Raw genomic sequence first — 18,088 nt, forward strand, 5'->3', positions numbered from 1 at the left:
GTTGAGGCCAATTTAGTGTCCCTGCTGCTTCCCCAGTTGAAATTGGCAAACTCAATCTAAACCAGGGACCTCCCTGTTCTCTGTAGCTCAATTACTCACCAGATAAATTTGCTCAGCCATCAGAGAAGTTTCATTTATATTTTTGTATTTTTAGTTTCTTCTTTGAGGGTGTGATTTTTTTTTTTGCCCCAACTGCCCAATTTGCAAATGACCGACTTTTAGGTTTCCACTGATGCCACTCCAAACTGGAAGTTATCCAATGACCTCCACCGGACCATGGACGTAGCCACAGTTAAGTAGTTTCATGACACGCAAAGAATGACCACTTGGATGAGCTACTGAATGATTGCTAGTCCCTCTGCAACCATATTCCAGTAGGAACCAATACCTTCAAAGAGGGAGAAAACTGTTAGGGGGTGGCGGAGATCGATTTTAAATTTTAAATTCTGTATTCCTGATTTCTTTGATATTTGCAGTATTGTGAGAAAAAATACTATTTCATCTGCAATTAGCTGTTACGATACAGAGGTATAATTCTTTTCTATATATGTGCTTACAGGTACATGTTAAAGTACCTGCAGGCTCAACATGATATAAAGTAAGTAATGTGTGGTTTTCAGACTCTTAACCGACGTAGATACACCAGCCACTTTTTTTCAGAGGGCTGTCATGCCCAACAGCTCATGAAACATTTCTCCAATAACAGTAATTCAAACCGAGGGCAGAGAAACTTCTGTTAGTCCCTGGTGTATTCATATGGTTTTGGAAAATATAGTTGTCACTTAATGGAAGGTAAGCGGTGACTCCTTAAATGGAACACAAATGTTGATTTAATGCTAGCCCTACTTGTTGCATTTCATGTAATTTGTGAGAGAGCAGTGTAATTTGTTTGATGTACAGTGCCTGGAAAAGCGACTGCCTTTCGAATTGCAGGAACAAGCGAAAGTGAGTGGGAAGACCCGGGTGCAATCCAACAGACAGCTTGAACTGCACGAGATAGTGCCCATTTCATTTTATTTGTGTTGTATAAAGACAGCCACTCAGCTTCATTAGGAAATATTCCAAGGAAATGTGTTTTGGGACTGTTAAATTTTATGCACAACAAATACCAGTTTCAACTAATTGTTTTTTCTTCAATTTTCTCTTTTGTCTGAACATGCTGACTCTTACTGCGATTTGATTCAACAGACACTTGCAGCCCTTCAATACATTGCCCGAGTACACATTCTTAACATGAACTTTAACAATTAGTGTTAGGCTATTCATCGCCTGACTCACAATCCTGTTCACGTGTACATTCAGCAATATGGAGTTACTATATTGCAGTAAGAAAGGGAATCTCTGCTATATTGCAGTAAGAAAGGGAATCTCTGCTGATTATCTCTTCCCCTGTCTCTCCCGGCTGCAGCCCAGCGATGCCGAGGTCATTTCTACCCTTACTGTTGCTTTGACTGAGATCAGCTAAATGAACTCGAACCAAAAAGGAGTTTTGTTGATAGCCCTCACCTTGTTGAGCACAAAGAACACTTCAGTTGCCTATATCTTGTTTAACATCTTAAATGAAAGAAGAAATTCTGTAGAAAAAAACTCTGGTTTTAGTGTCATGTTCAATTAATTTTGTGTATACTGGCTCATGAAATGTGTGTCTCTAATACTGGTAAAGTAACTCCAAGAATGAACTGTAAGTATCCTGTTTGCTTCACACACTGTAGAGAGAATGAAGGAACTCAGCCAGTCCTTTAATTATTTTTATTGTGCATATGCTCACTGCTATAATTATTGGAGACAAAGACATCACAAACCACTTATGCTGTATATATTATTTTGTATTGCATGCATTTATAGTATATTTGATTGTGAGTAAAATAACTTAAAAATTGAGGGGAAGAGAGAATATTTATATTGTGTTCTAAAGTCTTATCTTTTTTTAAGTCCAGTTTGCTTAATTTGAAATGACTTCACTGAATTTGCACACATAACATATGACAATAACAGAAAAATACACTTTGGTGAAAAGGATCTGCACTCCCTAACTGGTATGACCTTGCAGCTGTGGTCTAAATTTGTCTTGTTTTGGCATTCCTCGTGAGGAATAACTCCAGGCCTTCATTCAAGCCTCAAGGAATTCCCCATCAGTTTCATTCGGCATTGTTTTGTTACCTCAAAATCTGGCAAAATTTCAACCAGGTGTGCCCGCATTGACTTCATTATTTCGCTCTCCAAGCTCAAAGATTCTAAACAAAGGAATGGGCGAGTCTGTAATTTGCCATCACTACCAGTAACGCTCCTTGATTTCACTATTCCATTTGCTCATTTTGCAAGCATCTGTTAGTGTGTTTTTCATTACTTACTATTATGTGTTATGAACAGTTTTAGTCTCTGCACACTTGTATAGGGATTGACAAAATGCGGTAATCTAGTTTATTTGGGAGTAGGTTTTTCTTTTTAAGTATTTCAACTTTCTACATCATCAAGAAGGATTGGTTATTTTATTTGATATTTCCAGCTGTGTAAAGACATTATGTAGTGAATTTTAAGCTGGTGTCTCTTCCAATTACTGTAACCATTTCCTTTTAATACCGTGTATTATGCCCAGGTATGCTTGGTTTCTGATCTTTAGCCCATTAATACACACATGGTATTACTACATTTAAAAAATATATATTTGCTCACCCTCATCACCCTCGCATGCCAAACAGTGATTAATGTTTATAATATTGTAATGTTGTAATGCATTATCTCTGATAATAGTCATGATTTTGTGGGAAATAAATAAAAGGCTCGTAGAACAGCACACAGAACAAATAAAATGTTGTATACAGGAATACTAGTCGTGAAGAAACTGCATAAAGTGCTAAGTAAACCAATAATTAAACTCATGTAATTGAATGTTGAGAAAGCAATCCATTTTTGGGATATGCGAGACAAATGCATTAAGAAAATCATTAAGCATTCCAGTCAAAACATGATAACACATTCATTTAATAAAGTTAAAGGTATACAATCATAATTGATACAGAAAGAAATTTGAATTCAATATACATATACTAAAAAGCACCAATACATTGTGATAGAAGATATGTATTTCATGTTTCTTGAAGATATAAATTCTAATTTGATTGATCTGGTTGCTAGCTTGCATAGAAATCTAAACAAACCATTGTGGATAACCATTCTTTTTCTTAATACTGGTTTCAAAGCAATTACATAAAACTGAGGCAGATTGTCGCTGAGATTTGTAGAAGCTTCTTGTTAGTGTTCTCTTCAAAAAACAAAAAGGATTATCTGTTGTCAAAGCTGGAATTTGGAGTACGGTTCATATGTAAAAGACCATTGTTACGACTGAGGCAAGAGGAGTGCACGGTTAATTCTCCACAGGTCATAACATATAGTTAAATTTTCCCACTTACCCAACTGGTCAATCAGATACTCTATGTTCCCCAGAGTAAAGCACACCAATCAGGTTTCTTTAATAAACATCAAAACTATCCATTTATTATAAACCGAGTTTTAACCAATAATGAAGTAAATGTATGCACATATTGAAATATTAAAGCCCCTTGTTTTATCCCATCCATCACGCACATGCCCACACACGTACATACAAAACCAGTTAACCGGAAAGCGAAAAAAAGAATTTTGTTTACAGTTGTTACAAAGAAATAGAAGAAATTTTTTAAAAATACCACTTAGGCTTAAAACAAGGTATGGAAGGAAGTCCTTTGTTTTGGCGAGGTGTCCCAAAGGCAAATAGGCGGCTGTCAATTGAATCTTCCTAGAACAGTTCTTTCCAGGCGATGTTGATAATCAGTCTGGGTAGGCTTCCAAAAGATGCAGCACAGATTGCTCCAGTCAGGCTTTACAGCAGGAAGCAGCAACAACGATCTTCTTGGGTATAATAGCAGCGATGTAGCAGTAAAGGTTTCTTCAAATACAGGAGGAAATAGTAAAACTTGATGCAGGGATTCTTCAAAGAGAGAAAGATATCAGCTGTCTTTTCCTGGTAGGCACACAGCAACTCCTCCTTTCTGTTTTGGCCAAACACCAACTGGTTTTTTTTAACAGTTCAAAATGAAACTAAAACTGTTCATCAGTAAGTCTTGTGACATCTATAAATCTTGACCTGTCGTTCCCTTGCAAACAACCTTTCAGAGTCACAAGCACAATCCCTGCTGTGTTATTTGCAAACAGATGCTTTCCAGTAAGACTTGTTAGCTAGCCAACCTTCTGTTGACCTTCCCTTTTGATTTTTTTATTAACACAAAGTTCAGCAATCTCCAGGTGAATCAATGTCTAGAATTCAAGTATAGGTTCTTTAAAACATATTTTACAAAAGAAACGGAAGTAATCTCTTAACACCATGAACAGAGTATATGGCTTGTGGATCTTTTGAATCAAGAAAATAAATATGTGGAAAAAGAAAGACTTGCATTTATGTAGCACCTTTCATGACCACAGGACATCCCAAAGTTCTTTACAACCAATGAAGCAGTTTTGAAGTGTAATCACTCTGTAATGTAGGAAACATGGCAGCCGGTTTGTCCACAGTGTACTTCCAAAAACAGCAATGTGATCATGGCCAGATAATCTGTTTTTGTGATGTTGATTGAGGGATAAAATTTGTCCAGGACACCAGGGGTAACTCTCCTGTTCTTCTTCAAAATAGTGCTGTGGAATCTTTTACATCCAGCTAAGAGGGACCTCAGTTTAACGTCTCATCTGAAAGACGGCACCTCCAAAAGTACAGAACTCCCTCGGTACTGAGAGAGCTCTGTCGGAACTGTTCTGACGAAAGGCAAAAACTCATCGACCTGTAGTGTCAATTCTATTTCTCTCTCCGCAGATGCTGTCTGACCTGCTGAGTATTTCCAATATTTTCTGTTTTTGTTTCAGATTTCCAGCATCCACGGTATTTTGCTTTCATGTGCAGACTTTTACAGCGAAATTTTCTGATTTTTCCTGCTGTTTGAGATTTAGGCTGGAATCTGTGCTTGTCAGTCATCTAATCCCCAAGTAGTGACTCTTCTACTTGTGGGAAAGGGGAAGGAAAGGGATAAAAGGAATATCTGGGGTTGAGGTGCCTCTGAATGAAAGTCCAAAACCTTGTCAATCCCTTTGGCAGACTCAGTTATCCACTGCCTGAACCAGTAAGCCTGCACATAGTACCCCAGGACACTCATTTATAATTGATCAGCCAGCCTGGGTCATCAGTGGAACCTGAAGGAATAGACCTGTCGTTGGGGTTGGGATTCTGCTCACTCAGTCCCAGATAATACTACAAATGGATCCCTAACTGGTAATGTAATTCTGCTTGGATCGGTAGCAGGAAGCATATTATACCAGATGGGCTGTGCTGTTTTAGCTGGTCATACTATGGTAGTACCCTGTGCACCCTTGGGGTCCCTAAGCTTTCTGCATTTGATAAGTGGGGAGAGAGTGTACGCTCTATTTCAGGCATAGAGACTGGTTTGGAGACTGTTAAACTGGTGATGGGTTTCCATACATGCCACCTCTGATCAAAAACAGTTTAAGATTGTGTTTTGAAATTTGTTGTCAAAAATAGTCTTTCTCTCTGTTGCTGAAGTATGTTTTCAGAATGCAGTTTATTCATTTGCTGAAGCCAATACTAAAATCTAAATCTTCAGGACTCTGGTCCGTTAGCAGAAGTTAACATTGAAGTCCCGTATCCGCTATTGTTTTGCATATGCTGTCTCATTATTGTTCTGAAGCCTGCTCTTCAGCAGACCCGTTTTATGGCTGATTGCTGTGCTAATTAGCACCAACTTGCATTTATATAGTGCCTTTAACAGAGGAAATGGTCCCAAGGTGCTGCACCTGAATGCAATAAAGCAGCCAGTGACAGAGATATTGGGACAGGTAACCAGAAGTTGGGTCAAAGAGTTAAGTTTTAAGGAGGCTCTTAAAGGAGAAGAAACAAGTGGAGAGGAGAGATGAAGAGATTTAGGGTGGGAATTCCAGAGCTGAGGGTCCAGATGGCAGCAGGCACAGCTGCCAACGGTAGGGCAGAAGATACTCAAGGGTCCAAAGTTGGAAAAACACACAGGGGTGAGTTGTTATCTTTATTCCTGGTACTTTATCCCTCATTGTCCTCTCTGCAGCCTTTGACATAGTCCTCCTGCAATGCCTCTCCTCCGTTGTCCAAATCAGTGTTCTCACTTGGTTTCAATCATAGATAGAGCATCTCCAGCAATGGCTTCTCTTCCCTGTTACGACCAACTGCTCAAGACAAAGCCCCCACTCAAAATGTATGATTCTGATTGTGGTGGGAGAACGCACTGTCAATTCAGTCCCATCCCTCACAGATCGCCTAACATATCACTTTAAACTTTCCAAATTAAAGAAAACCACAGCCAAATTTATTAACCCCCGAATAATGCAAACCAAACCAGGTATCTTTAGATCATCAAAGTAACAGTTTATTAGGGAAAACTAGATTCTTAAATACTAAGATATAAACAACATTTTAAAAAAAGTAACAAAGACCTTGCAGATTTACACTCCTGCCGAAGTGGAATCTTCCAATGTGGGACAGTCCAAGCTTGCTTGAAGTCCTTGCAGCCGTCCAGTGGGAGGAAAAAAAGGTTCTTCAACAGTAGGGCAGTCAGTAGTGTAGTTCAGCTATTGAAGTGAGGCTCCTCTTTTCCAGTGATGAATTCAGCAATTACAGTTCAATAGTTAAAGTAATTAGTTATTTTCTTTTAAGAAATTAATCTGGCTTGACTTTTCAGAGTTCTGAGAATATAATAGGGTTTAAACAGACAGAGGGAGAGCTCTCCTATTTACTTCAGTATATGCTGGCAGACCGTCTGTGTCTCAACTGTCTCTGCAAAAGCCAGTTTTTCAACGAGTCTCAAAATTAAATGGCAACATTGTATGTTCTGCCCTTGGTCTCTGGCACTTTCCTTGGTAATTTCTGAGGCTGGCTTGTTCTCCATCTCTGTATGGTTTTGATTTAGAGATTCAGCACTGAAACAGGCCCTTCGGCCCACCGAGTCTGCCAACCATTAACCACACATTTATACTAATCCTACACTAATCCCATATTCCTACCACATCCTCACCTGTCCCTATATTCCCCTACCACCTACCTATACTAGGGGCAATTTATAATGGCCAATTTACCTATCAACCTACAAGTCTTTTGGCTGTGGGAGGAAACCGGAGCACCCGGAGGAAACCCACGCAGACACAGGGAGAACTTGCAAACTCCACACAGGCAGTACCCAGAATTGAACCCGGGTCGCTGGAGCTGTGAGGCTGCGGTGCTAACCACTGCGCCACCGTGCCGCTGTATCCAATGTCAACTGGAATGCACCTTCTCTAACTCCTGAGGCTTGATTGTTCTTAAAGCAGTCCTGATCCTTTGCTGTCTTAAAGACACACTGCATACTTCTTAAAAAAAAAAACCAGGATCATAACATCCCACACCAGACCTCAAGTCTCCCAGGGATTTGTACTTGGCCTTCTCCTTTTCCTCATCTACATGGTGGTCCTTGGTGGCATCATCCATGGACATCGGGTCAGCTTCCACATGTAGACAGAAAACAACCATCTCTTCCTCCCCACCATCTCTCCTGATTCCTCCATTGCTTCTGTGTCATCGAACGTCCACTCTTGGATGAGTCATAATTTCCTCCAGTTAAACATTGGGAAGACCAGTTCTGTTGTCTTCGGTTCCCTGTAGCCTAATCACTGATTTCATGCACCTCCCTGCTAACTGTCTCATTCCTTGGTGTCCTATTTGACTCCAAGCTGAGTTTCCAGCCCTATATCCTCTCCATCAGAGGGATTGCCTAGTCCAACCCCTGTAACGGTCCACCTGTCTTAGCCCATCTGCTGCTGAAATTCTCATCCCTGCCTTTGACCCCTCCAGATTCAACTATTCAGGTATTTACTTGGCTGGCCTCCCATTCTCCACCCTCAATAAACCAATTCACCCAAAACTCTGCTGCCTATATCCTATCCCGCTCCAAATCCTGCTCGCCTATGACCCACTACCTTTGCTAATGTACGTTAACTTTTGGAAGCCAGTGCCTGAAATTTAAAATTCTGTTCCTTGTATTTAAATCTCTTCAAAGCTTTGCTTATTCCTGTCTATGTAACCACCTTCAGTTCTGCACTTCACCCTCTGCGCTCCCCTGAACTTTTGTGCATCTTATCCTCCATTAGCCCCACCCTTGGCAGCTGTGCCTTCAGAGACCTAGGATTTGTGCTTTGGAATTCCCTGTTGAAGCTCCTCTACCTGTCGACCCTCTCTTCTTTTTTATACCCATCTCTTTGACTAAGCTTTTAGTTACTCCTTCTAATAGCACCTCCTTTGGCTCGACATCCATTTATTTTGGATTACACCTCTGAAGCTCCTTGGGATGTTTTCTGTTAAAGGCAGTATATAAAGTTTTTGTTTGTGCAAGGGCAAAGCTTTCTATTTGCTTATTGGTTGAGTCTGTTTTTCTGGCAAATAATCTGTGGATGTCCAGTTTGCCTTTCTTTCTCACTAAAATGAAGTTAATGAAAATGTGTGACTTACAGTGGTGCAAAGTGTTTGCTGCGTTCAGTGTTAACCTCTTAAAATAATTGCATTCTTAAACTGTAACAATGTAGTATCAACTAACACTTTAAGACTTAAATCTCTTAAGATTCATTTTTGCACTTTAGGAGGCTTCTGAGTTAATTCATCACTGAAATGTTTACCTAGTTGAAATTGCTGTTGCACCATAAAACCAGTGAAATGTCCATGTTATTACTAATTTTCTCATTTTTAATCATCCATAGAAACCGTGAATCATAAAAAGCAAAATAAAAGCTTACATGGGCAGAAAATAGCAGCCTATTCCAAGCACCCAGATGTGTGTATATTGGAATGATTACTGACCCTCAGGCTATTGAACTCTACTTCCTTTTTATGTAATAACATTAGGGCCTGGCTGTTTATACAAAAATAACTCCTTTATGGTTTTAAAATAAAACCTGGAGTTGTGAAACAAGGATATCATTTGCAGTGTGTCTCATACGGTGCAGCATTTCAAAAAGCAATTTTGCTTGTGGAATAGTTGACACATTTAAGCCTGTGGGCACTTAGAATGTAGAGGGAGTTAATTTCATAGTGCACACACAGTATCTAAATTAATGCATTATTTTAAAATGAAATATTTCAGAAACTACAAAAGATGTTTGAAAGCATATTGCAATATGCGTAATTTATATAATACCATACTCCTGTGGGCTCTGCAGAGAATTAAAAGACAAGTGTTGCACTTCCTGGTGCTTTGGCTTGTTGCAGAGTTACTTTGGCTGTTTGTTAAAGTCAGCACCATAATGTGTGAAAGTAATGTGCATCAGAGGTGTAAGTTCTTTCCTCTGCCAAACTGCTGTAGAAAGGATAATGCATAGTAACTAGGATAACCAAGAATAATTTATCATGAACTGCTCAAGGCACATAATCTATATTTATACTTTAATAGCTATTGTTCATCTCAAAAAACTGATCTATTCTAACAAGGTTTCCAAAAAAGTACTCTGACATAGGAAATTCAAAGTAGATACTGTTGGACTGAAATTGTTCATGTCAAACTTTGGATCTATTTGTGAAATTTTAAAATTACATGTCTGGATTTAGTATACAAAAGTTTTCTTAAAATTGGAAATTGGTCTGCATTGAAATAAACTTCACCTAGGTAAGGACAAGAATATTAAAGCATTGCAGTGTAGTACATACCGAGTTTCTGATATTTCATTTGGCTGCTGTTTTGCCTTATTGCTTAAATTGTAACTGACAATAGAACAGAAATGTTCTTGAGAAAACCATAATAAAATTGATTATATTTACAAAGAAAATGGAAAGTTTGACAATATTTTTCAATATTTTGGCTGTCCATTTGTTTCATTGTTATGATTTGCTGATCTGGTAATCTCATTGTGATACGCATGGCATAATGAAAATCTTGGCATGAGGCCTTACGTTATGTATGTTGGGCTATGGTCCTTTTTAGATTAAAACAAGATGTTAATTTTAGAAAAGCTCTGAGCACTTTCCAGTAATAATTACCTAGATTGGTAACAAGCTGTTTGGATCACAATTTCTCCACCAAAGTCTTTATGGATCTGGAAGGAATTGTTGAGTCAGACGGAATAAAATTGCAGTATTTTCAGTGACCACCGCTGCCCCCCCCCCCCCCCCACATACACACACACACACACACAAAGACTCCCCTGATGCCACATTGATGTAGTTCGAACTGAAATGTAGCAGGAAAAAAATGGGTGACAGATGATTCAAGACTGTGACATTAGGAATAAAGCACAGTGGGACCTTTTGGAGCAGAGATCAAGAATTAGGAAGAACTGAAGGCATTGAAGGGCAAAGATCAAGGCGGAAAAGAGAGATCAATAGTGATAGAATTTAGCAGACAAAATAAGCTGGATCCATCCAATAAGAAAAAATAGAACAGACATTGGAAAATAATTGAATTAGTGGAAATATATAGTTGGAAATAAGAATTCTTCACACTTGTGCTCACATTAACAGTGTATTTGTTTAAAGGTGGGATCCAGTTAAACCTATGAAATGCTGAAAATACCTCTATGAATCTGGGTTCCAGCATTTTGTATTTTCAGGTGGATACTTGAGAGAGGAAGCCATTGCAAGGCCTCATTCTTTGAACCGTTATCTGGCTGTAAATCTGAAAATCTAGTTGGGTACGTAATAGGAATCCTTGTATGGCAGATTGAGGGTTTTAAGCTCGTCAGTTGCAGCGTTAGGGTACTTTATAGAATTATTGCCATGACCTCTCCCAACTATGTAATGCAATTGGAGGGGAAAAGGTGTGAATGAGAAGAGGCCATTCTACATTTCTGGATCACCCAGCCGTTTTAAGTTGTTCTTTCACAAACTGCAAAAACATTTTTAATATTCCACTTGGTCTGCCAGAAATTCCATATTCCTGTTACTGGTAACAATTAAAGATTGCTACCTGTGTGTTAAAATGCAGTGAAAGGAGTGGTATAATTAAGCTCCAACAATAAATGATTGTGGTATTAAAGGTAGCTTTGAACTCAGAACAGCTAAATTTCACAATAGCACCTAAATGATGAAGCACAGGAACTGAAGATAAATGCTTGAAGATGCACAAGGAACATAGCACATAGTATAAAGATAACAGATGGCTATGATTCTGTTTAAAGCTGCATCGCAATCTCTTATTTCAGATAATTGTTTAAACAACTTTTGTGGTTTACAACATGTAATCAGAACTCAGAGATAATGTTTCAACTTCAGAGGAGTGCACAGGGAACTGTCAAATGTCACTGTTTTAGATTTCATGGTTTTGACTAGCAGCTTTCTAAATGTAATGTTGTTGCACTTCGTGATGATATCCCATATATGCAAGGCAGTTGGTACTGGGGAGTTCTGCACAGGGAAGGCTCTGCAGTTGGTGGGTGATTCTGTTTTCTTCTCACTCATGGCTTGCATGTTGTAAATTGCAGAAATTCCTAAAATAAGCATTTTGTATAGTAGAGAATAAATGTTAAATCTTTAAAAGTGTAACAGCAGAAAGATGCATGGGTTCAGTTAGATAAATCTTTGAGAGGGAAGATGTGTTTATTTTAAAAAGTTATGGTATCTTGGTTTTCATAAAATAGAGGTGCAGAATACAAAAGCAAAGGTAATCCTATATCTGTATAGATCATTGGGTAGGCTGCAGTTAGATTTTATGTTCAGATTTGTATGCCCTACTCCAGGAAGGTGTTAGGCTCACAAAGGGAAAAGTGATGAAATATGAAATGAACTGGAAGAATTATGAAGTAAAAATCAACTGTCGAACAGAACTACAAAAAATGAACACGTTTGTGCCGCAGACAAAATGGAGTAGAGGCCAGGTGACCCCTTCTGTATTGTCAATTAACATGTTTGTTGAAGGTGAAACTCACTATCCACATCTGAATTAGCTTTGGGGAAAACATGTTGAAATAGAAAAACAGCCCATTCCATGCTAACAACTCCTATCTGCAGAAATGGAGCTAATAAAGACTTTTGCAGACAGACTGACTCTGTAGCCAAAGCCAAAATAATAATGGAATAACACTTATTTATCAAAATGGACACATTCAAGTGCCATCATGAAACAATGGTTCCCATATCCTAGAACATTGTATGAATCATCCCAGGGGAGACAGCCCTTGTCACCTGACTGGCACCCCAACCTAGCAAGTTTCTACCTTAAAAGGTATCCCTATGGAGAGAGGGGAGAGGAACAGCCAGTGAACAGCCAGAAAAGGTCTTTTCTAGCCAGAATAACTGTGAGACAGTTGCAGCTCAGCAGCAGCCCTGCTGACAACATCTTTTAACGACTGCAGCAGAGAAATTGCACGGTGACTTTGAAACTCCTCATCTGTGAAAGTGAACCAGGATTTCCCCTTTTCGACTTTGGATTGAGCTTAACCACAAGGAGCCTACAGCACCATCCTTTTCAAGATAACGAACATTCAGTTCTGTACCGCTGAAAGATTTCCTCCTGAAATTCTTCGAAAGGATTTTTAAAATAATGAACTCTTTTACAACATTTGGACTCTAATTACATGTTGCTATCTATCTTTATGTCTGTGTGTGAATGCGTGAGTGGGTGAAGTCGCAAATATTTTTCGGTTATTGTGTAAAAATAAACACTGATCTTTTTAAACCTATGAGAAAACCTGTTGTTTGTTTATTTATTTAACTCTTAAAACACTCAGAGACTAATACACTATTTTAAAAACACTATCTGCGGTCAGTTGAGAGCTGAAAAGTGTAAGTCACCCACGCCACTTTCCATCTGCCCTTAACAAAGTATACCAAGTCTGTGGAGGGGGCGCCGAAGAGATTTGCAAAGATAATACCAGGGATGAGTGTCCTTAGTTATTATGGAAACAGAGCAACTTGGCTCTTTTCATTGGAGTAGAGAAGATGAGGCGATTTGTAGAGGGTGCAAAATTAGGAAGAACTATTTCCAGTGGTCAGTGAGTTGGTAACGAGAGATTATAATTGTAAGGTCATTGCCAGAAGAATGAATTGAGAAACTTGTGGCATGTAATGCTCTGACAGAAACCATGGTGGAAGCCGAATTGGTAATATCTTTTAAAGGGGAGTGAATAAATATTTGAAAAAAATGTTAAAGGACTGGGAAAGAACAGAATTGAGTAGATAGCTTGAGAGCTACCTGGCAGTGATTTGATGAGGTGAATGACCTTTTGTGCTACACAATTCTATGATCATATAGGATGTCCTGAGCGCCCCAAAATGACTGGTTTACCAGAGCATGCTGTTCCAAACACAGAGCCAACGTTTTTGAATTATTCAGATTAGAAAAGCAGATACTTCATGGCATTGTTTGTGGGTATTCTGGGGTGTGGAGCAATATTGAGCTGCTTAGCTGCTAACGTGGAACTTTGTTTAACCTGAATTACACCCTATGAGGATGTGCACTGATGGGTACATCTAAATTTCAATGAAAATCTGTTTTCTGTTGCCTGGAGAAATTTGTTTGTCGATTGCTAATTGGTCATCAATCTTCAGCTTCTTTCCCTGAGGGTAGTGCCAGGTTATAAAGAAACCTGCAAACAGTGATTGGCTTTCTTTGTTCTTTTTGTATATATGTTTGTTTAAGATTGTTCAGTTATGACTTATTACTAGATTTGAATATCATAATTCAGCCAATCAGATGAAATGTGACATTGACTTTGCATGTGTGGGACTTTTAGATGCAACAGCTGTGTTAGGTACAAGACTTTTATTATACTAGCATCTCCTGTGGCGCTGCTCACACCTGGTCTGCGGATGTGCTGATACAGGACAAGAATAAAAAATGTAAAACACCATGTATTATTCTTCTGCTAATATGAAGTTGTGTCTTTCTTGTAGGTGTCAAATCTAGTTAAAAAGCTGCAGATATTCTGGTTGTAGTATTTGTGGAGAGTTCCTTTATTTCTTTATGCTTTCTTTGATGTGTGACCGCTGAGGAGGGTGTTGGTGAATTGTGACCGACAGGATGTGTATATTAGATGCATAATTTTTATAATCTGGGTGGGTTATAAATGTATATAAATACATACGACAAACTCCAGATATGGATTTGTTTAAACAGTGCAACTCCTGTCTATTGTAAAAAGAACCACAAACATCACGACTGCAACTATAACAGCACCAATGTCTTTTGGCTACTGCTTTTTATGCAGGCAAACTCTGAAGGTTTTGTTAGGTATTTCTTCCCCTTTGTTGATCTATGCATGTTGTGTTGCAAAATCTCAGAAGTTTATGGCATGAGCATTTATGTGCTAATCCTCATTCCTATACAAAAGCACTATAGCTGAAGTTTTTTACATAGTAATTGCATATCTGGAAGTATTCATTGTACACAAAGAGCTGTATCTTTATGTTTAAGTCTTCTATTGGTTCAGGAGGGACAAAAATCTATTAGAGTATAATATGATATTGTGCATATAGCACAATTGATCTGCAGTTTGAAGAGAACTTTTGCTTTCTTTAGTTTAAATAGCATGATCTCATTCTCAACAGTCAACTGTGTTAAATGTTTCCTGTTCTGTATTGTTTCTTGGTCATATATAATCACTTTAGACAATCCAGATTTTCTGTTTTATTTCAATGTTAGTCCTGATTTAATCCCTTTAATCTCCCATGGTATTGCATATGTGGAAACAAGACAAAGTGTAGTCTTCAAGTGAGGCATTGGTAGGTGGAAGAGGATAATTGGACTGCAGCATGCAGATCTTTGCCACTTTAGAGTTCTGTCTTTATTTTGATATAATTTACGATAATATTTGGAACAGAAAGGTAGAGTTGGTTGCAGCATAGGTGCTATACTGCAGTATAGGCTGAGGTGATGCAGAACTGAGATACTACCGAACTACAATAAATAAAAGCAAAATACTGTGGATGCTAGAAATGTGAAATAAAAACAAAGTGCTGGAAATACTCAGCAGGTCTGGCAGCATCTGTGGAGAGTGAAACAAAGTTAACGTTTCAGGTCAATAACCTTTCATTAGAACTGGCAAAGATTGGAAATGTGATAGGTTTTGTGCAAGTGCCTTATTGGAAGACAAGGTGCTGTTCCTCGAGCTTGCGTTGAGCTTCACTGGAACAGTACAGCAGCCTGAGGACAGAAATGTGGGTGTGAGAGAAAGGTGGTGAATTAAAATGGCAAACAACCAGAAGCTCAGGGTCATGCTTGTAGACTGAGCAGAGGTGTTCTGCAAAGTGGTCACCTAATCTGCAATGTAGAGGAGACTGCCTTGAAAGACGTACAAATAAATCTTTGCTTCACCTGGAAGGAGTGTTTTGGAGCCTTAGATGGTGAGGAGAGAGGAGGTAAAAGGGCAGGTGCTATAACTCCTGCGATTGCGTGGGAAGGGGACGAGGTGTCGGGGTAATGGAGGAGTGGACCATGGTGTCATGGAGGGAATGGTCCCTTCAGAATGCTGACGGGAGGGGAGGAGAAGATGTGTTTGGTGGTTGCATCATGCTGGAGATGGCAGAGGATGATCCTTCGGATATGGAGGTTGGTGGGGTGGAAAGTGAGGAGAAGGGGACCCCTGTCGTCGTTCTGGGAGGGAGGGGAAGGGTTGAGGCAGAAGTGCGGGTAAATGATAGGACACGGTCGAGGGCCCTGTCAACCACGGCGGGGGCGGGGCTGTGTGTGAGGAACTGTAGTCAAGGTAGCTGTGGTAGTCAGTGGGTTTATAATGAATATTAGTAGACAGCCTATCTCCAGAAATGAAGACAGAGAAGTCGAGCAAGGGAAGAGAAATGTTGGTGATGGACCATGTGAAGGTGACAGAAGGGTGGAAATTGGAAGCAAAGTTGATGGAATTTTCTAGTGAGAACAGGAAACTGCACCGATACAGTCATCAATGTATTGAAAAAAGAGCTAGGGGAGGGGGCCTGAGTAGGATCTGAACAACTGCAGAACTGCCACTGGTTGGAAAGTATAATTACACTGTGAAAAATTTATATTAGTTGTTTTTTATTATAAATGTGTGTAAAAAAAGTTTATAATGGAAAAGTTGAGAGGAGGTGTGTGAAGTTGTGAAATATTTCACATATAGATATTTTGTATAAATATACACATAAGGACATGTGAGTATGAGTTGCTGTTAACCATTAAATCACACACATGTTACAACTGGCTTCAAAGAACTAGCCACTTGTGTGACACATCCTTGCAGAGTCAAATGTCTGCTTCTATTTGCTAAATACAGTGAAATTATATTTGGAAATTGGAAGAAAAAGATGCATGATATTCACTCGTGTGATACATGCTTACCAGTCGAAGTACAAAAGAATACAAGGTGTGTCAGGGTTTTTTTTGTGTCTGATGCACATCATTTAAATGTAGGAGTGTACAGATTTTAAAAAAAATTCTGCATGTTATCATTCATTTCTAGTTGAGGAAGCAGTTGTTTGTGATCGAGAAAGGCACTTTCTGCTGAAAGTGGGGTATGTAAGTAAATTAGAATTCCAATTTTGTCAAGCCACTATGCGCAGTTATTAGGAACTTCACCTGTGTTTCTGAATTTTTTGCAAGTTGTGCTGATCAAATGACAATTTAGCTATTTCAGAAGTGAAAGGAGAATTATTACATTTGTGTTATTATTGGCTTGTATCTTTGGTCCCACTGGCCTATTCATGTGTAATGAAATTACCTGGAGGAAAATGGTGCCCAGCTGCCAGGATGTCAACAGATAAATATGATGTCTGTGAAAAAGGAAAATGATGTCTTGGTGATAACTCTCTAAAATGTGTGTACAGAAAAATCTGGTTCCATATTTATGATTTAAGCCTGTGTTTAAACTTAGAAACAATTTTCATTCTCCACCCCGTTCTCAGGTTCAAAACACTAAAGCGCAATCGTTGATAAGAACAGCCCCTGCTAAGGACTAATTTGTTGGTTCCCATGAGTTTTGAATATGTTTAGTACTTATTGCTGCTTCGCTGAATTGTGGTTAACATAAGTGCATTGTATTTTGTTACAGCCTTTTTTTAAATGGAAATGGGAAATTGTGGAGAGTGGTTGTGATTTCATGGGTTCCAAAATCCCTGTGGACTCTGACAAACCAACATGTTTTTGAATGCGTAACAACGATATTACTTATTTTCAGTGATGAGTTTTATTGGAGCTTTAGAACCATTAATTACTTGGGCATTTATGCTAAATTTTGGTTCCAATTGCTCCAAGATGGGTACAAGAGTTTGCCTATGTTTCCATCAGATATGGTTGCATACCCATCCTGACATATTATACCACACGGGAATTTAGATGCAGATCCACTACAAAGCTCTCAGGCAATGGCCTATGTCTGCTTCCACAGCATTGCTATGAATTATAGGCGCAATTTACTGTTAGGCTGCCAAAATGGCCAAGAAGGCAGTGTCAAATTAGGTGGTAAGTAGGATGCAAAGGCACTTCAGGCAAGATAAACCTCCCAAATTATGCTGTCTTTCTGGTGTTACTTGAATGGGCATGGGCAAAAGATTGAGTATGGACATTTACATTAGATGAAGGTCATTGAATGGCATCATGTTGTTACAACCAGGTGAGGAAGGGGTCCCAGGCTTCCCTCTTGCCTGGTTTGGCTGTAACAGAGTTTATCTTCTTAAACAGTGATTTTTAGCTTACCACCTCAGTGAGCCCTTGCTCACTGTTCCTCGAATATAATTACAAATGAACCAATTAGACAGGTTTTCTTGGGTTTAAACAAGGAAGCGGTGAGGTTATTAACCTTATCACTCTAAACTGGTTAAAATTACTAAGGTAAATGACGCATCCACGCTCACATGCATACGAGAGACATACACGCAAATAGATACAGAGAGGAAGAAAGAGTTGGGAGGTTGAAGTAAAGTTGGTAATAACTGGAATGCAACACTGGGCTGTAATGTCCTTAATTGAAGTTAAAGTTTTGGAGTCCTTGCTGGGGCCACGTGCACAATTTAAGGCTTCTCGGGTTCCAGAAAGCCGAAGAGAGAATTCATCAGTCTTCTTGGTGGTTGCTTGCAAAGTTTAGTTTAGAGATACAG

General features: G+C 39.0%; 1 protein-coding gene across 10 annotated transcripts in view; it reads left to right on the plus strand.

Annotated features, from left to right (window-relative positions):
- The window catches only part of rerea (arginine-glutamic acid dipeptide (RE) repeats a), a 563,072-nt gene that overhangs the window by 211,070 nt on the left and 333,914 nt on the right, over positions 1-18,088 (plus strand). The gene's annotated exons all lie outside the window — the stretch shown is intronic.

Source organism: Heterodontus francisci, chromosome 37, assembly GCF_036365525.1.
Source record: "Heterodontus francisci isolate sHetFra1 chromosome 37, sHetFra1.hap1, whole genome shotgun sequence".
Lineage (NCBI taxonomy): Eukaryota > Metazoa > Chordata > Chondrichthyes > Heterodontiformes > Heterodontidae > Heterodontus > Heterodontus francisci.